We start from the raw sequence: 25,212 nt of genomic DNA on the forward strand, positions 1-25,212 counted from the left end.
ACTGTGTGTGGGCACCCGGACGCGGAGCGGCTGGGGACTGAGTATGGACACCCGGCCGCCCCCTGGCGGCTGGGGACCAAGCGTGGACACCCGGCCACCGGGCGGCTGGGGACCGAGTATGAATACCAGGCTACCGACGCAGCCATGACGTGGTGGCCAGATTCCACCTCCACATGCCTAAAATGCCCAATTTCAAGTGCAAGCAAGCTAGCAGTATGGTATTGCAGCCTGGGGGTGGGTGGCAGGCTGCATACTTGCGCTTGTATTGCAAGTTATGGGGGAGGTACAATTGAACACTGCCCTGGGACAAGGACTTGCACGGGGATAGTTGCAAGTCTGCATCTTCTGATGCGGCAAGGATCACTTCTGATGGGCACACTTTTAGGCAGTGACCTGGGTGTCAGAGATGCTTCCAGGGGTCTTCCCCATGCTGTTCCCATGTCTTTTTAGCACTGTATGCATGTGTCACACAGCACATTGCCAGATAAGGTTGTAAAATGTTAAAATGACATTTCCCGGTGAATGCATTTGTCACGGTTGAAAGCAATACAAACGTGCAAAAACGCATAAAAAATGCTACTTGTGAACATAGCCCAAGGTGTGGAGGAGTATTTTTGTTTTTGGTTATTTATTTTACCTTATACACAAGTCTTTACCCTGGAAGGATGTTCCTTAACCCCTTTCCGACCTGGTCAGTAATAGTATGCACCAGGTCGGGAAGGCCGGTTCAGCGGAGGCTCCGGCGGTGAGCCCGCACTGAAGCGAGCACATGTCAGCTGATTATTGGAATCGCAATCCACCCGTGGCTGTTAACATGTTAAATCTCTGACAGTGGCATTTAACTCGCGCTTCCGGGAGTCCTAAGCCCCGCCCATCAGTGACCCCGTCACGTGATCGCGGGTCACCAATGGGTGGGCATGACAACTCAGGGTCTGCAGCAGACGCCTGTGGTTGTCATGTCTCAATTGCTATGAGCGCCACCTAGTGGTCAGCGCTCATAGCAAGTGAGCATTTCTCCTGCATACAAGCGATCTGCTCATCGCTTGTATGCAGTAGAAGCAATCAGACAACTGCTGCTTCTAGTCTCCTCTGGAGACTATAGAAGCAAGCAGAAAGTGTAAAAAAAAAGTTTTTAAAAATATTAAAACTACAACTTTGCAATAAAATGCAATAACGGGCGATCAAAACATCGGATCTACCCCAAAATGGTATCAATAAAAACGTCAGCCCGCCACGCAAAAAATAAGCCCTCACCTGGCCCCAGATCCCGAAAAATGGAGAAGCTAAGGATCTCGGAAAATGGCGTCATTTTTTTTTGTTTTTTTAGCAAGCTTTGGATTTTTTTTTCACCACTTAAATAAAAAAGAACCTATACATGTTTGGTGTCTATGAACTCGTAACGACCTGGAAAATAATGATGGCAGGTCAGTTTTAGCAATCTGTGAACGTGGTAAAAAAAGGACCCAAAAAACAACTGTGGAATTGCATTTTTTTGCAGTTTCACTGCACTTGGAATTTTTTTCCCATTTTCCAGCACACTATATGGTAAAACCAGTGATGGTGTTTAAAAGTACAACTCGTCCCGCAAAAAATAAGCCCTCACATGGCCATATTGAACGAAAATTAAAAAAGTTCTGGCTCTGGGAAGAAGGGGAGCAAAAAAGGAAAACACAAAAACAGAAAGACCCATGGTCGTTAAGGGGTTAACATATTTCACAGGAAAGCACTTTCACTTTCGTTTTTGAACGTTTTATTGTGAGCCTGTAAAAGTGGCTTAATACCTCTGACCACGTTGTTGACAGCAGTGACCTGGGGGTCAGAAATGCTTCCAGGGGCGATCCCCATGCTGTCCCCATGTCATTTGAGCACTGTCACTATCGTTTTGGGCACTTTTTAGGCTTTCTACAGACTGCCGGGGGAGCCGCCGCAAAAATGTTCGGGTCTCCCATAGACTAACATTGGGCTCGTTGCTCGGGTCGAGCACCCGAGTATCACAGTGAGCTCGGCCCGAGCTTCGAGCACCCGAGCATTTTAGTGCTCGCTCAACACTACAAACTAGGCTTCCTGTAAATTGAGGGCAAAATCTCTTAAAGATTCATGGGACTGTTGTCTTTTGGCGAAGAATCTCATCTTTATCTCTGACAGGGTTTTGGTTTCAAATGTAACTCCTAACCTGTCTAATATCTGTTCAGCAGTTTTCCTTATACTGGGAGGCCAAGATTTAACTTCCCTTAGTGCAGCGCCCCCTAGCTGACCAATCAATATCTCCACTTTTTGTGCAGGGCTCACTGGGTACAGTCTGAATATTACCTGCATTTTCTCTTTAAAGTCCTTTAATGTGTGGGGTTCTCCACTGTAGCTGGGGAGCCAGGGTGCCCCAAAGTAATAAGGCATTGTTAATGGCATTGCTCGAGCCATAGGAGTTGAAGGGCTAGTCACTTCACTCTCCTCTTCTGAAGACGTTTACAACACTGTATGTATAATGCAGTAATTCCTCTCAACTTTCCGACTGCTGTATGTCTCACCCCTCTTTGTCAGGGTGCAGTGGAGAAAATTTCAACTTCAGTTGCTCATTCCTGTAGGGCACCAATTTTATATACAAGATATCTGCGCAAAAACATAGAAAACACAATTTAAATCACAGGGTATTACAATCAAATCAGACCACTGTTCCCAATAAAGCAGCCACTGGGATGTGTACAGTCCAACAACAGCTGTGGTGCAGTACAAATTCTTTACAGAGGTAAAGACTCACACTTTCTGAGGTAATTTTCTCTTCAACTTCCCTCAACATCAGCAGTATTTATTAACTCAGTGTTCAATAAATATAAGGCACAGAGGTAAATCATGTTTGTGACGCCAATTCTTGTGGTAATCTCATGTGGTGTATGGCAGGGTGCTGTACTCCTCACAGTATACAATGTATCTCGCTGTGGCCAGTTTTCTGTCAGGAGAAGAGTCCTCTCTTCTCAAATTACACACCCACATGAAACTCCACAATATAATGTTTTTCAGTAAATGCCTCCAGGTAGAGGGTGATGATGGTGGTAGTAGTCTGTGCACCCGAGCCCCAGTCATAAAGAAGCCTTAAGAACTTAAACAAAAGTCTCTTTACTGAGGATAATGGGGCAAATTCTTATTCACAATTGTAATCTTCCTAATATGAAGACTATCAGTTCCCCTTATTGTGTCTGTCCCCTTTTTAAGAACAGCAGTCAGGGAGAAGGTAGGTAACTCCTTCACCTACAAAATGGCTTCCTCTTCTCAAAATGTCTGGCCACCAACTGCCACTTCAGTCTTTAACTACCTCACAGGATTTAGCTCCTCCCACTTCTATGTGACTGTTAGAGCTGCAGTCATTGGTTGACTGCCCAGAGGCGATTTTCCAGAAGCTTCTGCATATTAAACAGAGCTGGGTCACATGATCAAGCCTGTGAGAGAAAGATTAACCCTTTTTTGTGCTGCCTGTCAGCAGGTCTCACAATGTATTTAAAATGCACAGTTTACACAAAAAAAAACACAGCATTTATATGAAGCACACTATATATCCGGTATCCCATAGAATTGGCCACTTTGTGGGATACCCCAGTTCCACTTCTGATTTTGACTTACAAATGCAGATGCAAAGTACTGACCAAATACTGAACGTGTGAATTTGGCCTTATTCAAATTTTCCAACTTCATGCTGTATAAACTTGTTTGCTTATTTGATGAAGCAGATCAGGTGATGTGCCTTTGTGTAATGAGGGAGGATGTGGATTAAGGATATAATCACCTTTCTCAAGGTGTGCAGAATTATTTGGCAGCTTGTTTTCCTCATGCAAAATGTTACAGGCACCCCGCTAGGTTCAGAGAGGGCGAGACGGGTTTCATGAATTCATGGGAATCCTGGGGGAACCATTACTCAGGGCAACCATAGGCTGCAGCTTCTCTCAGGCACACAATAGATTCAGTTGCTAACCAGACACATCTAACAAGAGTCTTTTTCAACAGTGTAACAGTGGAATTTAATCTGAAGCACGGCCAGTGCAATTCAGGGATATTACAGCAACAATCTTCATTACAGTAGAGTCTCATAAAGCAGGCACAGTAACGTTAGTCTCTTCAGTAGCATAATTCAGCACAGATTAGATCTCTTGGCAGCACATTTCTGTGCATAAACAGCAGGCTTTTCCTTCACAAGGACTCACTAGTACACCGCATTCTTTATCCTGCATCCTGTCTCTTGTGACTGTGTTAACCGCTCTAGTTGCTGAATGCTTCTGAAGTACAACACTTCCTGTCTCCTGTGACTGTGTTAACTCTTTTAGTTGCTGGATACTTTTGAAGCAACAGCACTACTTTTGCATATCACAAAAATGGGCCAAAAAAGAGATTTCTCTGAGTTTGAAAAGTCAAACATTATTACAAGGGATGCAGCATTGTTTAAATTGCTAAGATATTGGGGAGTGATCAGAGAACCATGAAAGTTTTGTTGCACATATTCAACAGGGTCACAAAAAAGTGTTGCGAAAAAGACACGCACCTTAACTGCAAAGATTTTAGAAGAATCAAATGGTTTCTGGGTAGCTTCACATTATCCTCCACTGCAATCATATTCCAGAGCTGCAACCTCCCTGCAGTGCCCAAAAGTATTAGGTGTTCGGTGCTCAGAGACATGCCCAAGACAAGGAAGGTCAAGACCTGACCACCACTGAACAAGGCGCATAAGCTGAAACTTCAAGACTGAGCCAAGAGATATCTGGAGATAATTTTTTTAATTTATGGACTGGAGAGATGATGAACTACATGGAATGAGCCTGTGGCTGGATCAGTAATGGGCACAAACCTCCACTTTGACTCAGATGCCAGTAAGGTGGAGTTGGAGTCCTGCTGTGGGCTGGTGACGCGCCCCCTGGGCCGTGGGGTACCCGGAGCCGGGCCTTGTGGATGCTGGGGGTTGTAGTCACCGTGGCGGTGACCTGGTCCGTGACTCAGGGCGGTCAAACCAGGGTAGTCTATGTGTCTCTGTTATATATAGTCCAACTACGCCACCTGTGGGATGCGGTTATAGGGAACCGCCGCTGCGGAGCAGTCCACTGAAGCTGATGGTGTGTGCAGCAAGGTGATGTGACTCCCCACAGGAAGAGTTGAGCTTCAGGGCAGCGTGTATGGATGATGGTGGTGATAGTGCGGGGATCAGTAATGTCAACACGGAGTCGTTGCAGTGCAGTCCTAGTTTTTTTTTTACTGGTGGCAATTATATAGGCCCCAACGGGTGTACTTGCTAGGGATGAGGGCCTGGTCAGTCTGGGAGCAATCCTAGAATCCTCCTGGCCAGGTGGAGTTGTAGGCCTGCCGTTCTGACTGTACTCTTTGGCTATCCCGCTTATAGTCGTGTTGTAGCCCACGTCCCTGAGTGTAACGTGCTGTGCTCACCCGTATGGCTGGCGACTCGGATCCCGTGTATTCCTCGCTCCTCTGTGGTGGCACTGATAATCTCATGTGGCTGAGCCTCTGGGCTTCTGATGGGGCCAGGAGACCTACAATCTCCTGCCATGCGGTTTCTGCTGCTGGGTATGTAATCCCCACAGCCTCGGACTCCGGTGTCCGGTTCGCTGTATGTACTCTGGCCAGGACGAGCTCTGCCAGCTCCAGTCCTCAGCTCCTTGCTCCTTCGTGTCCTACTTGACTCCTCACACAGAACTCAACTCTAGACTCACTAACCCCGCCTCCAGACCCAGTTATAAAGGGCAGGATCCTCCCCTTTCTGCTCTGGGGCAGGAGGTATTGCATGTAATGTGTTCCTGACCAGGAAACCCCTGTTTTGCTCCCAGACATGGTATTACTACCACTGTGGCAACCAGACCCTCTGGGGTGCCACACTGGTATTATTAAATAGGAGCTAGTTGGACTTTATCATTTTGAAGATGGATTGAAAATCAACTCCTAATCCTACTGCAAGTTTTTTGAAGGTATTTTCTTCAATCAGTGATACAGTAAAAAGTCTGCATCTTTTAAGAAAACCAAGATTCTTATGCAGAACAAAGTTCCATCGCATGCTCAAAGCCCTCCATTGCTTGACTAGTCAGTACAGGGCTTAAAGATGAAAGAATAATGACATGGCCCCTTTCCTCACCTGACCTAAATCCTTTAGAACTTGTGGGCACTTCTTAAACGGGAGATTTACGGCGAAGGAGAACAGTCACCTCTCTGTACAGTGTCTGCGAAGCTGTGGTTTGTGTTGCCCAAAAAGTTGATCAACAGATTAATAACCTGACAGACTCAATGGATGGAAGGCTTATGACTGTTATTGAAAAGAAGAGTGGCTATATTGGTTACTTTTATTTTTTTTTTAAATGCCAGAAATGCATTTTTTTACATTTTGACCTATTTGATCTATTATCACTTTAACAGATGAAGATTAAAATAGGGATGGGAAAAGTAAAATTTTTCATTTAGTTGCATAATATTTCTGCACACTAATAGTTGCCCAATAATTATGCAATGATATATATTCTAAGAGAGACAAAACCTCACTTACTTTCTTAAATTTTCAGGTTTACTAACCTTTTGAATTGGCCGACAGCACTGTAGTTGCTTGATCTGTCAGATCTATTAAAAACACTGTAGTATGATGTGCCTAATCTATTAAGAGGTGCAGATTACTTAATAAATTTGGCACCTCTCTTGCTGTGTGAGCACCAGAAAATCAAATCTACACCAGAGACTTTCTAGCATAAATTATATTTGTCAGGCTGCATGTGGCTTCACCACTGTTCTCTAAGCCACATCAACTGTAATAGCACAAGTCATAGAAAATTATGTCATTATGTCACTAAATTGCAAGAAGTGTTACTTTTCATGTTAGAGTGTATATTTATCATTAAACTGTTTTGGAGTGTATATAGTTAGTGATTTGTGAATAACATTATTATTTTTAAGGGCGAGAATGAAAAAATTCAAAACATTTGCTTGTGTTTTTTGCATTTATTTTTTTTACATTATTCACTATGCACTTTAAAAAATGTGTTAACCCCTTTACAGCCTGTGGCGTATTACTACGCACCAGGCTGTCACCCCCTGATCAGCGCGGGCTCCGGCGCTGAGCCCACACTGAACCGGGCACATGTCAGCTGATTATTACAGCTGACATGTGCCCGCAACACCCGCGGCTGTTAACATGTTAAATGCCGCTGTCAATCTCTGACAGCGGCATTTAACATCGCCGCGCAGGAAGCGCATCACTTACCCCGCCCATCGGTGACCCCGTCACGTGATCACGGGTCACCGATGCGTGGGCATGACAACCCTGGGTCTGCAGCAGACCCCAGTGGTTGTCATGTGCTGATCGCTATGAGCACCGCAGTGGTCGGCGCTCATAGCACAGGAGCATTTCTGCTACATAGAGGTGATCTGCTCATCACCTCTATGTAGCAGAGGCGATCAGACAAGTGCTGCTTCTAGTCTCCTATGGAGACTATAGAAGCATGCAAAAAGTGATAAAAAAATGTTTTTAAAAATATTAAAAAAAATTTAAAAATACAAAAGTTTAAATAACCCCGCTTTCACCCCATCTAATATATAAAGCTGAATGTGTGTATGTATGTATATATGTATGTCCGGGATTGGCATCTGCACCGTCGCAGCTACAGCCACAAAATTTTGCACAGTCACACGTCTGGACCCCGAGAGCGTCATAGGCTATGTTGTGAGGCGAAATTTTAACCCTGTGCGTTCCAATTCACCAAACAATTTTGCCCCTATCTACATAATGGGGAAAAAGTGAAAGGAAAAGTGTTGGAGGAAAATTGACAGCTGCCACATGTGAACAAGGGAGAATTAAAGAATGAGAGCGATGGCGCCAAAGAATATATAACGTACAGTTGCTAAGGTAGGGACCTGACATGGGATACTCATACTCACCACACACGGGGATATGAACACACACACAAAATGCGCCACACACTACCACGTGCTTGAACACATATACCACCCTCAGCACACACAAGACTCATCTCACAAAGATTTATCAGGCTGTCAATAGCAACCAATCACAGCTCAGCTTCTATTTTGCTACAGTTAATTAATCTGAGCTGTGATTGGTTAATATAGGCAACAAAGGACATTCTCAGTATAACAAAGCTTGTGTAAGGTAGTAAGATGTCAGGGTGTGTTGGTGGAAAGGCTGATGTTAGTCACATTACTTCTATGTGAGAGGATATAAAAACTGCCAGTTACAGACTATTTTTACCACAATAATGCCTCATAAGAAAAGGAATTTCATGGCACGAATGTCAGCTGATGCGAAAAGAAAAGCTGCATTATGGGCCAATGAAAAATGTGAAGACCGAGAAACAAGGCTGACACACATGAGAACAGCAGCTGCTTCCTCAAGAGCCAGTGAACTTTCTGAGCAGAGGGAAGCGAGGCTTGCAGACGAGAGAACAAGAGCTGCTTCCTCAAGGGCCAATGAACTTTCTGAGGAGAGGGAAGCGAGGCTTGCAGACATGAAAACAAGAGCTGCTTCCTCAAGAGCCAATGAACTTTCTGAGGACAGGGAAGCGAGGCTTGTAGATAAGAGAACAAGAACTGCTTCCTCAAGAGCCAATGAACTTTCTGAGGAGAGGGAAGCGAGGCTTGCAGATAAGAGAAGAAGAGCTGCTTGCTCAAGGGCCAATGAGTCATCTCAGCAGAGAGAAGGCTGACTTGCCACTAAGAGAATTGCTATTTCTTCCACCAGGACACAGGAAATGGTTGATTTGAAACATGCTGCATTTTGTTACCAGTCAGACATAAAGTTTCCACATGTAATTGAGGCAACCATTTTGACAGGATGTGCCACAGGAGAAGATGTTTTCATTCCAACAATTCCTCTCATTCCATCTGATTTGCCTGTTGATTTTAAACGCCTCCAGTTTCCTGTTCGACTGGCATTTGCTATGTCCATCAACGAGGCTCAGGGACAGTCCTTGAAAGTAGTTGGAATCGATTTACAATCTCCATGCTTTTCTCATGGTCAACTTTATGTGGCCTGTTCAAGAGTTGGAACAGCCAAAAATCTGTTCGTGTTTGCACCTGAAGGAAGAACTAAGAATGTCGTTTATCAAAAGGCTCTCGAATAAGGAGTAGAAGATTACTTCACATTACTTGGCCAATTTAGTTAAATCTGTGTGGAATATCTCTGGTGTTGAAATATATGTTGTGAAATGCTTATATTAGCTTAGTTTTTGCCTTTTAATAATTACATTTCTATCTATTTGTTTTGTGGTTTTTGTGTGGAGAATAAATTTTTGTTAACTCATTCTGTTTTGCTGACAGCAGTTATTAACCCGGGCGAAGCCGGGTAGTACAGCTAGTTCCAAATAAAATAATAAAAAAAAAAAAACCCACATACACATATTTGGTATCGCCGCGTTCAGAATCGCCCGATCTATCAATATAAAAAAATAATTAATCCGATCGGTAAACGGCGTAACGAGAAAAAAATTCTAAACGCCAGAATTACGTTTTTTGGTCGCCGCAACATTGCAATAAAATCAGATCTACCCCAAAATGGTATCAATAAAAACTTCAGCCTGGCGCACCAAAAATAAGCCCTCACCCGGCCCCAGATCCCTAAAAATGGAGACGCTACGAGTCTTGGAAAATTGCGCCATTTTTTTTTTTTAGCAAACTTTGGAATATTTTTTCACCACTTAAATAAAAAAGAACCTATACATGTTTGGTGTCTATGAACTCGTAATGACCTGGAGAATAAGAATGGCAGGTCAGTTTTAGCATTTAGTGAACGTGGTAATAAAAATAAGAAAAAAACATCTGTGGTATTCCACTTTTTTTGCAATTTCACCGCACTTGGAATTTTTTTCCCGTTTTCCCGTACACAAGATGGTAAAAACAATAATGTCATTCAAAAGTACAACTCGTCCCGCAAAAAATAAGCCCTCACACGGCCATATTGACCGAAAAATAAAAATGCTATGGCTCTGGGAACAAGGGGAGCAAAAAACGAAAATGCAAAAATGGAAAATCCCAGAGTTGCGAAGGGGTTAAAGAGGACCATTCATCAGTTTTATCATGTTAAACCAGCAACCTCATGGAATCGTGGCTGCAGAGCTGAATAAAACTTCTTTTTCATTTTTAAATTTCTCATCTCTGTTAGAGATATCGGCTTGTAATATTCAGGTTCTAATAATTTATGTTAAGCCTAACATAAATTAACATAATCAGAGATTCATCTCTGGGGGGGTGTACTTTTTGCTCTACATGAGGATGACTTATCATAAGCAGGACTTAGAACACGAGTTTGGTGGAATATCAGAAGCCTAGCAATTTTTCCACGGGGCCTGCGCACACAAATTTTTCCAGCATGGGAGCCTTCTGCTTCCTTTAAAGATATTTGGGAGTCAGGGCTTTCACAATGCTCTACAATTCTGATCAACGTTCTAATACAACACGATAGGGAGTTACTACAAACTCTCAAAAATAGAATCAAAACACTACAGGTACAACTATCCAAATTTGATCATACCAAACAAATGGCACCCTTTCAACATAAACTGAAGGAGATCATTGATAAACTGGATAGGGACACCATGGATAGGAAGAGACAAAAACTGAACTGTGACAAAAAGGACTATGAAAAGAAACAGATTTTTAAATGGAGGCATAGGGGAACCAATGTGGTGTACGAGCTTCTAGCCCACCCAACTTCCCTAAGGTATCGGAAATTGATAGTAGCGATTTTTTAAGCTCCAAAACCAGCGACACGGACGGAGGACAAGACGGGGGAACCGCAGGAAAGGGGCAGGGCCCAAAACATCACAAGATTATGACGACACGTCCCAACCGGAGGAGGAATCAGTATTAACTCCTGAAATCTCAATTACAGATTATTAACTTTCGTCATATATTTTAACATCAGATGAGAAGTCTGTATTGGAAAAGGGTTTAACGTTCTCACCTATGCTACAATTGGATAGATTTACTTTAATAAAAGACCTTTATCTTTTTTGCAGGAAAGTCATTTTCAGGGCAATGTATGACAAGCCTGACCTCCTACCTAGTTCACCTACAGACAGACAAGTATTTACAGATTTGTTGGACCTCTTACGGGAGAATCAGGATGTCGCAGGTAGGAGGAGATTTCCACACCGCTCCCCTTCCCTAGCCATACCAGCCCTTTCAATAGTCCCTTCGGTATCCACATTTTTTGAGGTTATAAAGGATGAGATAAAAAGTTACCCACTGACACATTTACCTCACAAAATCTAACATTGGCTGAAAGACGGGGGGACGGGACGTGGTATTATGGCCAAGAACCATGTATCTAACAGAGGTCAAAAGAGAATTATGTAACACCAATTTTTATTCTAAGCTCCCCTCAGACCATACAACAGTTTTTTCCTCGCCTGCTTAATCGAGCCCTTGAACTTGGGATTATCAACAAGCAAGAAAAGGAGTTTATCTTTATTAAAAAACCGACTATTCCAACCTTTTACTTATTGCCTAAAGTGCACAAGAATATGGAGTCTCCCCCAGGTAGGCCGATAGTGTCTGGTATTGGCAGTATTAGTGAGAAAGTATGCATATATATTGATTTTTTCTTACAGCCTTTGGTAACCAGCTTGCCTTCCTACCTCAGGGATTCATCACATCTGCTTCAACTTCTGGATACAGTTGAGATCCCTGTCAATGCCTTGCTAATTACAGTTGACGTGGAATCCTTATACTCTAACATTGGCCACCAGGATGGGCTTGCAGCTATTATGCATTTCTTGGACCTTAACAGTGGAGGTAATCGCCTCCATGACTCTTTTGTCATTGATTTGTTTTAGTTTGTGCTTATGCACAATTATTTCATTTTTGATTATTCTTTTTACCGACAGGTGTCGGGTATGGCGATGGGTACACGGTTTGTGCCCTCCTTTGCCAATCTATTCATGGGTTGGTGGTAGGGCGCACACGTGTATCCACTGCCAGCATTCCAACAAAATGTTTTTAAGTGGCTACGCTTTATAGATGATATTTTTATCGTGTGGACAGGGACCAAACAGGAGGCTGAATTCTTTATTGAGGAGCTTAACAACAATTCCTTCAATATCCATCTAACTTTTGAAATTTCATCTATTTCACTCAACTTTCTTGATCTCAAAATTGTCATGGCTGATGGTTTCACCTACAGGAAGAAAACAGCAACTAATAGCCTGTTACACTATCAAAGTTTCCACCCCAAGTCTCTGAGAGATGGAATCCCGGTTGGCCAATTCACAAGGGCTAAGAGGAATTGTTCACGTTTGGACTCCTTTAAGAGAGAGTAATCTGACCTTGGTTATCCACAATCGGTTATTACTAAAGCTCGACACAAAGTCTCCACCAGACCATGTGACTCCTTGCTAAATCCTATTGTACATGAAAGTGTCAATCATGTAAGATTCATTACTACCTTTAACAACCAGTGGTCCCTAATCAATCAAGTGCTTAAGTGACACTGGAGCATCCTTACCACTGGTCACCGACTGTCCAAGATCATCCGTGAGAGACCACTCCTAACGGCCAAACGGGCCCCAAACCCCAAACCTAGGTGACAAATTGGTGAGGAGCCACTATAGACGACCCATTACGACTACCTCAACGGGCACTCGACTCAGGGGTTCTTACCCCCGTGGCGAGTGCTCGATCTGTCCCCTCATGCAGCCAACCAGGATGTTTATCAATCCCACTGACCAATTAAACACACATCTCAAAAATTTCATAAACTGTAAAACTCAAAATGTAATATATGCATTAATGTGTCCTTGTCCCATGGTTTATGTTGGGCAAATGGGTCAGGAATTACGCAAACAAATTCAAAAACATATTTCCAATATTAATTTAGCCAATCAGGACCTACAAAAAGGAAAAAAGATCTCCAAAGTGGCATCACATTTTTTCAATATGCATGGTGGTACACCCCGCGGGTTACGTGTGGTTGGACTCCAGAAGGTCCAGCCCAACCCACGGTGCTTGGATTATTCCAACCAACTTTTAAAATTGGAGTCGAGGTGGATTTACACCCTGGACTCTATAGCGCCTAAAGGCATTAATGAGGATCATTCCTTTACAGGCTTTTTGATTAAACAGTAACATATAATGTAGTGCTTTAACATATCAACCGGAGATCTTTTTGAATTAATTGCGAAATAACCTTTGATATTTACACCTTTTAATGCTACCATTCACTTTTGAATTTGGTGTCTATCTCCCTCTGGTCCATAAGTGGGTACTTTGGATATGGATTAGGGACTCTGCGGCCTTACCTCCCCATATGTTTTTTTGTGGTCCTTGGTTTTTTGGATATGGCCCCTCACTAACTATTTGTTATAGATGCTTACAGTGCGGTTGGATTTCCCCTTGGTTGGGCAGGGGGGGAGCATTAGGGGCCATTTGATTCCTGGTTGTACCCTTTGAATTTGTAACTTTTTCCCTTTTATTGGAACCCTGTCCTTGATTCAATGGCTCTCTTGCATTATTCAACTGGTCTCTATGTCTGTCGTGTTGTTAGATTTCTCCATCATTGGAGTTGGTTTACTTGTCTCCCTGTTATCCACCAGGATTAATGTTGGCCCATATATGCTTTTTTGGGCCCCCTTGTGTATTTATTGTCTCCTTATATGATGATCTCTTACCTTTATGTGTCCATGCATGTTCTCATTTCTGCTGCATGGTTACATACTAGTGCTCCTTACTTAGCGCAGCGCATTTTACATTTACCTCTATGGGTCCCTTAGCCATGGGGATGCTTGCGTTCCACATTGTTGGGACGCATGTATTGATCTGCTATAGCGTCAGGTCACTTCCTGCCGGAAGTGACGTTCATTGCGTTCCACCGCTATCTCTTGGTGGAACGGATGCCTTGAAGCCGGACTGGAAGTGACGTCTATCATGTCACACACACACATCCGGCCGGAAATAGTGCCCGCTGCGTTCCACAGCCGCTGCGGTGAGACGCACGCAATCTTTTTACAGGATACATGCACTAGCTGCTATTTACAATGGCGGTCTATGCATGTGTCCACTCCGGATCCACTTAATTAATTTAGAGATGCATATTAATAAACCTCCTACAGCTGGCTTTCCTTCCCTGACCTGCCTATATATGGACAGTCCACCACACTAGTGGATTACCCCTGACGAAGCTGCCAGTGGGCAGCGACACGTGTTGGGTAACTACAGAAGGTAGATTATACTGACCTTTCAATGGTGTATTTGTATTTTTGTCTATGTTCTATTTATCATTGTACTTTATACTTCTATTCATCTGCACATTGGGTTGTTTATTGCTAACCTTATGGTCAGTATTACCCTTAATCTATACTTCATCTAATATTATAATCTAATCTGTGGTGTATTTCATTATACCTGCTCTTGCATGTTTGGGATGATTCCACCCTTGCATGGGATTACATGTTTTAAATGTTTTTAATCTTTTTGTGTATGGTCATTTTGTCGTTGCTATTTATTGTCTAAATAAAATTGTTATATTTTTCAACATAATTTCTGGGTGTGCCTAGTTCCTTGTATCTGTGGCTTTCTCTTTGTCTCATACTAATCATAAGCAGGAGGCATCATGCTGCTACTCTACTCTGCTTCTACTCCCCTCCCCCCACACTAACTACTGTGAGATGAAAGCTGGAGGTGTTTGTAATCACAACCAACACAGCTCTACTCACTCTTCCCCCCCACACTGACCAACTTGAGATGAAATCTTAAGGTGTCTATAATCACACTCGGCTCTGCTCTTTTCTACACAGTTGCTGCAGAGATCAGGGCTGAGAGTGAGGCTGTTTGTCATCACGTCTCACAGGAGAAAGCATGTTCTTCTGACCTTCTGCAATCGATCAAAGTCATGCAGGGGAAAAAGTACATGCCTCCCAGAGACAAATCTCTGGTAACACCCCCTTGGTCTTAGCATAAATTATAACCTAAACTTTATAAGCTAATATCTCCATAACACAGATGAGAAATTAAAAAATAAATATAAATGTTTTATTCAGTGCTGCAGCCACTAATCCATAATGTGGCCAGTTTAACATGCTAAAACTGGTGTAAGGTCCTCTATAACATGGGCATAATGATCGCGGTCGCAGACGGTGCGACCGCAACTACGCCCATGGAGGATGGAGTCCTGCCAATGTATTTTTCAGCTAGATGTGTGTCGTTTGGACACACATTCAGTTGAAATGTATTGTAGTGCAGAGAACGACAAATTTCTTGCACTGCAAGAGCTATAAACTATACCGGCCTATCAGAGGCCAGTATCTGAAGTTGGTGTGCCTGTATGTAATGCACCGATCATCTGTACCAGTTATAGCCGAGGAAGAGGACACTGCTAGTTGCAGGAGCAAGCACAGGTGAGAGGAATCTGTTTTTTTTTTTTTTCTTTCAATGTATATGTAAAGAGCGTCAAGAAAGGGGGACGTTATTACATGCTATTGGCTAAGACTGCAGACATTATTACAGGGTGGGGACCTGACGCGCCCCCTGGGCCGTGGGGTACTTGGCAGCCGGGCCTCTGGTTGCTGGGGGATATCACGGTAGCTGGCCCGATCCGTGACCCAGGGCGGTCAGTAAAAGGGGGAATAGTAGTTTATAGGGGATTTTGGAAAGTGTTCGTGATGCCACCTGTGGATTGCGGCCAAAAGGGAGCCGCCGCTGCGGAGCAGTCCTCTAGAGCTGATGTTACGGCAGCAGGGATCGTGTGGCTTTCCACAGGTAGAGCTAGCTCCAGGGCAGTGTAAGGTGTGTAGGTTGCGCTGGGCGTTGTAGTGCCAGGAGGGAGAGATGGCGCAGATGAAAGAAGGGATGGAGGCAGTGCGGTGCAGTCATCCGAGTTTTTACTCACAGTTCTCTTGACAGTTGCACTGGTGCACTGTGCAGGTGTCAGCCTCCCACGTCGCGCTGTGTTCTCCAGGCCGGGATTTAGCACTTCCTCAGGCAGATCAGGAGTACCTGGCAGAACCCCACTTTCTTGTGTTCCTAGCTAGACCGTCTTCACGCTGGGTCTTTCTCCTTCCTGCCCTGCACTTCCCACTCTCAATCCCGCTAGGGTGCTCTGAAGTCCCTCCTGTCTCGTCGGAGTTCCCGGACCTGCTTGACCCTCACGGGGATTAGAATGAGGCTTCGGCAACTGGCTATAGAAGCCAGAAGGCTCCGGTTTTCCCAGCCGAGACGTAGAGTAGCACGGCTGGACCAGGGGCCGGTCCCCTTCCTGCGGCCTACGATCCCTCTGTCTTCTGACAGATGCGGGGCATACGGGTGCCGTCCTGCACTCGCCATACCCCCTAGGATCCCTTCTTAGAACGGAGCCTACTCCTCTGCTCCCCTCCTGGGCCTCTAGGACTGGGCCCACTTGTGGAGCAGAGTTCCTAAAGAGACTCTGCTCCCTGACTGTTCTCCACTGACTCAACTTCTGTTCTGACCTGCCACCCTAAGATGGCTTCTCTTTTTATATCTCACTCTATAGTGCTCCCTCAAACTGCTTCCTCCACCCACACCCACTACTGGTTCCCCCTACCTCTGGGTTACCCCTACTCCAGCCAGGGACAGGGCTAAGCAGGAAACACATTGCATCTTGCCCTTCCAGCCGGCCTGGAGTAGTGTAGTGTTGGATGCAGGTGTTGGGGTTCCGGGCAGCACTCCCTCCTTACCTGAGAGAAGGAGATACCACACCTCTGGGTGAGATGCAGTACCTCTGTGTCGACTGAACCCTCAGGGGCGCCACAGACCAATACAGCGATAATAATTAATGCAGAAATGGGGGCCAAGACAGAGGTCATTATTACAGTATAGGAACACGAATAGAGGACATCATTTCAGGATAGGAGCCAGGACAAATGACATTACAGGATGGGGGACATTTTTATATGATGAGGGCCAGGACAAGGGATATTATTACAGGATTGTGACAAGGATGCAGAACATCATTACAGGATAGGGGCCGAGATGGGTGACATTATTACAGGATGGGGGGCAGGACAGATGGCATTATTAGAAGATAGGGGCTAGGACAGGGCGCATTATTACAGAATGGGGGACATTATTACAAGATAGGGGACATTATTAAAGGATGGGGGCCAAGCGAGAGTAAATTATTACTGCCCCCCACATTACTACAGGATGGGGACCAGCATGGAGGACATTATTACAGGATGGGAACCAGGATGGGGGACATTGTTACAGCATGGGGCACATTAATATAAGATGGGGGAAGGAGAAGGGACATTATTACAGGATGGGGGCCACAATTGAGTACATTACACAGATATGCAAAATTTGGGTTTATGAAATTTATTTCAAATTCACTGACTGACTCTTATGTTTTTTTATGCCCTAATTTAAAAAAACACTTCTATTTTTAACCATCTTGTATGGATTTTGCATGAAACAGGCGTGAAATTACGTACAAGCGAGATGAACAAGAACAATCTTTATTGTAGGCAAAAGTGTACACAATATTATTTATAAAAATGTATTTAACATTCATTCTGCAAATTTATTGTAAATTAATTCTTGCACCTTTTCCTTTTCTCTTCAAAGCTTCTCTTGATATCTTTTCTCTTATAGAAGGCCTGGGGTCTTCTCTGTTAAGGAACCAGCAGTAGTTCCCCATCATGTTCACATTCTATCTACCTTGGCATCGTCATTTCATCTCCTTGATATTCTGATGAAGTTTTTCTCCTTGCTGTTCGCTATCAGCACCAAAGTTTTCAGGAAAGTATTCCAAATGGGAATGTAGAAAATGTAACTTCAAATTCTTTACACAACCCAAGGCTTTGAAACATTTCAGCATGTTCTCCATGATGGACTCAAAAAGAATCCCATGCCCTTTTCTCAACAGCTTTCATTTTGTTTCGAATATGTCGTCCTTCATGAGTTTCTGAATATCTGGACCTCCTTCTTTCAGTTTTGCTTCGGACAGTCCCTGAAACTCGGTACACAGGTACTTAAAAGTCTCTCCTTCTTTCAGTAGAGCTTTCACAAACTGCTTCATCAGTCCAAGCTTAATGTGTAGTGGTGGCAGGAAAACTTTAGTGGGATCAACTAAACCTTCCGCAACTATGTTTTTGAGTCCAGGTTGGAAAGATGTTCTCATTGGCCAACTTTTTTTGGCTCCAGTGATGATTCCTATCCCAGCTGTCCCATTCACACAAAAAGCATGGGTATTTTGTGCATCCTCCTTGCTACCCAAAGAGCGAACTTTCAGATGACCACATATTGACCATACATGATCCTCATAGTTTCTTGAGAATAAAGTCTATATTCTCATAACTTTACTTCAATTGCACAGACTGCCCAACAGGCACTGAAGCATACTTGCTGCCATTGTGCAGTATGATGATAGGAATAATTTGTGGATTTCTCTCACGCTGCTATGTATGTGTGGCACCCCAGGGGTCTGGTTGCCACAGTGGCATTGCCTCCCTCAAAAGAGGTAATGCCATGCCTGGAAGCAAGCAGGGATCCACTAGTCAGGGATACTAAACATGCAACACTTTCCTGGCTCCAGACCAGCAAGGGGAGTCCCCTCCCCTTGGCAACTGGAATCTGGGGGCAGGGTTAGTTAGTTTAGTGTCAGAGAGTTGAGTTTAGGACGTTGAGGAGACAGGAGCTAGGGACTGGAGCTGAGGTAGCTCATCCTAGCTGAATTACACAGAGAACCGGACACCGAAGTCCGAGGCTGTGTGGCACTGAAGGCCCAGCAGTAGATACCGTAGGGCAGGAGATTGCAGGTCTCCTGGCCCCATCAGGCACCCAGAGGCTCAGCAGCACAGAGGGACCAGCACCGCCACGAGGGAGCGACGCATGAGTAAGGCCCGAGCTGCCAGCCATACGGGTGAGCACAGAACGTTACACTCAGGGACGTGGGCTATAGCACAGCTACAAGCAGCAAAGCCAAAGAGTATAGTGAGAAGGGGAGGCCTACAACTTCACCTGGCAAGGAGGACTCTATGTTTGCTTCCAGGCTGACCGGACTCTTACTTCTAGCCAGTACTCCAGTCCAGGCTTGTCTAATTGTCATCAGTAAAGACCCTGGGACTGCACTATACTGACTCTGTGGTTATTACTGCACCACGACACCCTGCACAACCACCATCATCTACACACTGCCCTGAAGCTAACTCTTCCTGTGGGGAGTTGTACCATCATTGCTCCAAAACCACCAGCTTCAGAGGACTGTTCCGCAGCGGCGGCCCCCTTTAGCCGCATTCCACAGGTGGCGTAGTCGGACATTATAAACTCTATATACCATTTCCCCTTGGATTGACCGCCCTGGGTCACGGACCGGGTCACCGCCACAGTGACTACAACCCCCAGCATCTACCGGCCCGGCACCGGGTACCCCACGGCCCAGGGGGCGCATCAACTTTGGCGTAGTTGGCAGGATTACGTGCTCGTTGCCACCAGGTACTGTGCGCCTTAAAGAACTGTGTCGCATACCGTGGTGAAGTTTCGCGCCAACTGCCGCTGTTTCCCCCCATTGTCCACGATTTCCGAGTCACCGCGCGGGAAGAAGAGGGGCGTAACCACTGGAAGCGCGCGAAGCCCAAGCCCCGCCTCAAGCACTGGCGCAGCGTCAGGTCCTGGAAGGAGGCCGCCGTGCCAGGGAGCGTACGCCCTGACGTCAGACACAAGGGGACGACAGGTCCTGCACCGGGAACTGCTAGTTCTCCTCTTCCCATCCGAGGGACCGCAGCCGGCTCAACAAACAGGAAGGTAGGCCGCGGTTCACTAGGGGGGAGGAAGATGCCCAACATGGAAGAGGGTTCAGCCGCAGGCGCGGCCGCTGCCACTGTAATGCCGTTATCGATGCCATATATACTGGGGGCGGCGTGGTTGCCCCAGTACTCAGGGGAGTCCCACACCCTGAATGACTTTGAAGAAAGATTGCACAGTTTGTTTAAAGTATACCCCCTGTCTGAGGAACAAAAAGTCAGCATCCTCATAGGCCAACTAATCGGTGCAGCCCAGAGAGAGGTGAAGTCCTGGTCGGGCAGAGACAAAGGCACTAAAAAAGAAATACAGGCCCGATTAAAGGATACCTTTGACACCCGCACCGCAGCAGAAATTAAAATGAAGGTTTACTGGTGCAAACAAAGGGTGCAGGACAGTGTACGGAACTATGCTCTAAACTTGCAGGAGGCGCTGCGGTCTATCAAACAGGTAGACCCCGACAGTGTGCGAGATGAGAACAGATTGCTAACTGAGCAGTTTATTGAGGGGCTCCTGTCTAGCGCTCACCGGACACAGCTGCGCATTATGGCTCTGCAAAACCCTGATCTGGACTTTGCACAATTTAAAGACAGAGCCATCAGGGTGCTGCGGGAATCAACACCAGGAGGCTCTGCATCCCACCGGCGCCCAGCTATCACCTACCACCAGGAGGTGGCATCCTTTTCCCCAACACCTGTGGAGGCTGACGCGCAGACGCTGGACAATGACCCGTCTGCAGACCTGCGCCTTCAGGTCCAAGAGCTGACCAAAAGCGTGGCCGCGTTAACCAAAACCATGCAGGCCCTGCAAGTGTCTCCTCAGGAAAAGATCGAGCTGGCTTCCAGTCCAGATGACGTCCCATGGCGACGACAGAAAAGAATTCCACCAATCAGAGGGAGGAACAGCGATCGCTACGACCAGGACAGACAACCCATCTGCCGCCGCTGTCAAAAGGCGGGACACTACGCAAGATTCTGCAATTTAAACGGGCAACACCTGGGGCAGAGGGCCAACCCCCAGGAGTAAGACAACCAGGCCCACAAAGCTGGCGAGACAAGTACGTGGGAGGACGACCGGTCCTACCCGTCGTGCTTGATGGCATCCCAATGAGCGCGTTGCTGGACACTGGATCCCAGGTAACCACTATGCCATACATTCTTTATAAACGATACTGGACTGATTCGGACATTACCTGCCGTCCAGATGAGCATCTGAGCATCTATGCCAGCAATGGTCAGCCCTTGCCTAAGGTGGGGTATAAAGAGTTGACCATAAAAGTTGGCAAAGTAGAGTTGCCATCGCAAGGAATGATAATTGTTGATTTTGATCGCCGAGAAAGTCATCCCATGATAACCTTAGGCACTAATGTCATAGAAAATTGTCTTTCAGAAATTATTGTCTTGTTACAGCAGGTCGCGGAGACTGCCAGTTCCAGTCAGCAGCGGGTTCTGCAGAGAGAAATCAGAGCCCTGATGAGAAGACAACAGGTAGAACTGTCTGGTGGTGAAATTGGCAGTGTCAGGATGAGTGACCCATTCCCCATTGCCATGCCCCCTAGAAGTGAAATGTTGATATGGTGTCGGGCAGCAATCGGTCTCAGGGGTCGAGATTACCAGGCCCTGGTAGAGCCCGTATACTCTGATAGTAGGCCCACCATCTTGACAGCCAGGGGGGTAGTTGATGTCCGCCATGGGAAAGTGCCAGTCCGCATCCTGAATTGTGGGGAGAAAGAGGTCCATTTGCCCCGGTATGCTACCCTTGCCAAATTATTCACCGTCAGTAACAACTCTATAAAGACAGTGGAACCCTTACCTCCATCCAAACCGGTGGAGGATAATGGCTCCAAGGGACAGATGGAGGACTGGTGTCAGAAGCTACACGTGGGCACTGACTCCACCCCTCAGCACCAAAAACATGGAGTATACCGGGTGGTCCAGGAGTATGAGCGGGTCTTCAGCAAACACCCACTAGATTTTGGGCAGGTAAAAGGGGTACAACATCATATCCCCACAGGAGATCATCCACCCATTAAAGAGCGGTACCGGCCTGTACCCCCAGCTATCAATGTGCCAAAGGGATGTTACAGGAGATGAAGGAGGCTGGGGTGATAAGAGATAGTTGTAGCCTCTGGGCAGCTCCATTAGTTCTCGTCAGGAAAAAGGATGGTACAATGAGAATGTGTGTTGACTACAGGCAAATTAACCGCATTACACATAAGGATGCCTACCCGTTACCCAGAATTGAGGAGTCCCTAGCTGCATTAAGATCTGCTAATCATTTCTCTACTTTGGATCTCACCAGTGGGTATTGGCAGGTTCCTGTGGCAGAAGCGGATAAAGAAAAGACCGCATTTACAACACCGATGGGCCTCAGCGAGTTCAACTGCATGCCATTCGGGCTCTGCAACGCCCCAGGAACCTTCCAGCGGTTGATGGAGTGCTGTCTAGGACACAAGAACTTCCAGACAGTCCTGCTGTACCTGGATGACGTCATTGTCTACTCCAAGTCCTATGAAGACCACCTGAAGCACCTGGCAGAGGTGTTTGAAGCCCTAGCTGGGTTTGGCTTGAAGGTGAAGCCGTCCAAATGCCACCTGTTGAAGCCCAAGGTACAGTACCTAGTTCACGTGGTAAGCGCCGAAGGTGTAGCACCAGACCCTGAAAAGGTCACCGTAATCAAGGATTGGCTAAGACCCTCCACTATCAAGGAAGTGCGGCAGTTCCTCGGGTTGGTAGGCTACTACCGAAGGTTTATCAAAGGCTTCACCAAGATAGCGGCACCCATGCAGGACCTCCTAGTAGGCCAGTCCTGGAAGGCCAAAAACCCGAAGCCTCCGTTCAAATGGGATAAGCCAGAAGACGAATCCTTCACCCGACTGAAGATGGCTCTCACGGGAGACGAAGTCCTGGCCTACCCCGACTATGGCCAACCCTTCATACTCCATACAGACGCGAGCAACGTAGGATTAGGAACGGTGCTGTCCCAGATACAGCAGGGCAGAGAGAGAGTAATTGCCTATGCCAGCAGGAAGCTCCGGCCCACGGAAAGGAACCCCGATAACTACAGTTCCTTCAAGTTGTAGTTCCTCGCCGTAGTCTGGGCTGTGACAGAGCGCTTCAAGCACTATCTCGCCTCCTCCAAATTTACGGTCTTCACAGATAACAACCCGCTGACGCACCTGGAAACTGCGAAGCTTGGTGCCCTGGAGCAACGATGGATGGCCCGACTATCTAACTACGAGTTCACCATCAAGTATCGGGCCGGGCATAAAAATGCAAATGCTGACGCGATGTCCAGGATGCCCAACTTGCCAGATGGGGGAGAAGACCCGGAAGAGCTGGAAGAGATAGAGATACCCGCTTTCCATCGTTATGGGGTAACCCAGTGCTCCCATTGTGTGAAGAACAGGTGCTACGCCAATAGAGAGGTCACGTTCAACCCACTGCCCCACCATGGATGGGCAGAGACACAGGATAGCGACCCGGCTGTCCGCCTAGTCAAGGAGTTACTGATGCACGCTGACTCGCACCCTGATCCAGATGCTCCACAGGAGACCCAACAGTTGTGGAAGGAGAAGGGCAAACTGTTCATCTACGAAGGAAAGCTGTGTTGAAGAAGCATCAACTCCCGGACACATGAACTGGTCTGGCAGGTGGTAGTCCCGAGGCGGGATGCGTCGATGGTCTTAGAAGCATACCACGATGGAGCAGGACACTTCGGGTGGAAGAAGTTGGAAGTCTTGCTACGTGAGCGATTCTACTGGGCTGGCATGAGGAAAGCAATTGAGAGATGGTGTCGAGAATGCGGACCATGCAACCTAAGACGAAAAGACCGTGACAGCCAGAGGGCTCCCCTGCAGCCCATCATCACCGAACAGCCACTTGAACTGGTAGCCTTGGACCACGTGAAGCTAGCCCCAAGCAGGTCAGGCTATGTCTACGCTCTCACCATAGTAGACCACTACTCCCGGTTCCTGGTAGTAGTGCCAGTGAAAGACCAGACGGCTCAGACGGCAGCCAAAGCTTTCCAACAGCACTTCTGTCTCCCGAACGGTTACCCTGACCGCGTGCTTACTGACCAAGGTCCAGCCTTCGAAGCGGAGGTGTTCCAGGAATTCTGCAACCTGTACGGCTGCAAGAAAATCAGGACAACGCCGTATCACCCCCAAACCAACGGGTTGTGTGAGAAGATGAACCAGGTGGTGATAGACCTGTTGAAGACGTTGCCCCTTGAAGAACGAAGCCTGTGGCCAGAAAAGTTGCCAGATTTGGTGGACCTATACAACCACATCGCGGTGAACTCCACCAACTGTACACCCGCTTACCTGATACCTGGTAAGCTGCCCATCGACTTGGACATGGGAGTCCTAACACCAGAGACAACCTCACCAGATGTGGATTGGGATACCTAGCGGCAGCAACAATACCGCAAAGTGCAAGAGTGTGTTGAAAGAAGTTTGTCCCAGGCAAGACAAAAGCAAGAGAAAACTTATAATCAACACGCACCTGCCGTTCCCTTATCACCTGGAGAACAAGTCCTTAAGAGAAAGAGACGACTCCACAAACTAGATGACCAGTGGGAGGTAGAGCCGTACACCATCCTACCCTCGAGTTACGATAACACCAAAGTGAGCCTCATCAGCAAAGATGGAGGAGAAACTTCAGTGGCAGTCTCAAGAGACCACTTGAAGATATGTCCTGAGCAGTTAAAACACACTAAAGAAGATCAAGATGACCCTCAACCCACAGAAGAAGTGGAGGAAGTGGTCCAAACAGTACTCGGAGAATTTCCCCGGTCGTGGACACTGGTGAACAATGCAATTGTAGTACCGGTCATTACCTTTCTCCAAGCGGCCTCACCGGAAGCTGTAGAAGTCCCAGAACAGCTGGAAGACCAGTCGGCCCCAGAGACAGAAGTTTCATCAGCAGCAGACCTGGAGAATCTACCCTCTGCTAGTAGTGAACCTGTCGTACCCATGGTGAGCCAAAGAATTCATAGGAGATTACCCAGCCTACCAGAACCACCTCAGACTACCTGTAGTGTAGTTCACACTGAACCCACCACACCAGGGGTAGACACAAGGGACCAGGGTAGAGCAGTAACCACCAGTGTACTACGTAGGTCGACCAGGAGTACAAAAGGTCAGCTCCCTGCTCGTTGGAGAAATTAAAATGTAAAGTTTAAAGTATAAGAGTATTAAAATGTATGCTGTATATAGTTACCCGTAAGGGTATGCCAGAGACATTGCCAGTTTGAAAAATTCTATGTGTTTATCCAGTTACCCGAAAGGGGTTCAAAGACTTGTAGGTTATGGACTGTGAATAACCAAAGAACTTTCCATTGTAAATAGTTGCACTTGTTAAAGCGCCCCTTATTGGTGCTATATTAAAAGACCACTGAACAAAAACCCGTTTGGCGTGGCCGAAGACGTGGTCCAACGCCGGATCACCAATGGCCTGCAGCCACGCCCTGGGCCTACGT

At 46.3% G+C, this 25,212-nt stretch overlaps 1 protein-coding gene across 24 annotated transcripts in view; it reads left to right on the forward strand.

The window, feature by feature from the left end:
* Positions 1–25,212, forward strand: part of LOC141265438 (NFX1-type zinc finger-containing protein 1-like) — a 391,532-nt gene that overhangs the window by 111,973 nt on the left and 254,347 nt on the right. The window contains exon 1 of one of the 24 annotated variants that reach the window (XM_073678548.1): positions 17,647–17,959. The exons of the other annotated variants lie outside the window; for them this stretch is intronic. The gene's annotated coding sequence lies outside the window, so the exon portion shown is untranslated. Of the gene's footprint in view, positions 1–17,646; positions 17,960–25,212 lie in introns of those variants that run through there. 24 annotated transcript variants of the gene reach the window in all.

Source organism: Phyllobates terribilis, unplaced genomic scaffold (assembly GCF_046119375.1).
Source record: "Phyllobates terribilis strain yellow unplaced genomic scaffold, ASM4611937v1 Scaffold_4__5_contigs__length_816908805, whole genome shotgun sequence".
NCBI lineage: Eukaryota > Metazoa > Chordata > Amphibia > Anura > Dendrobatidae > Phyllobates > Phyllobates terribilis.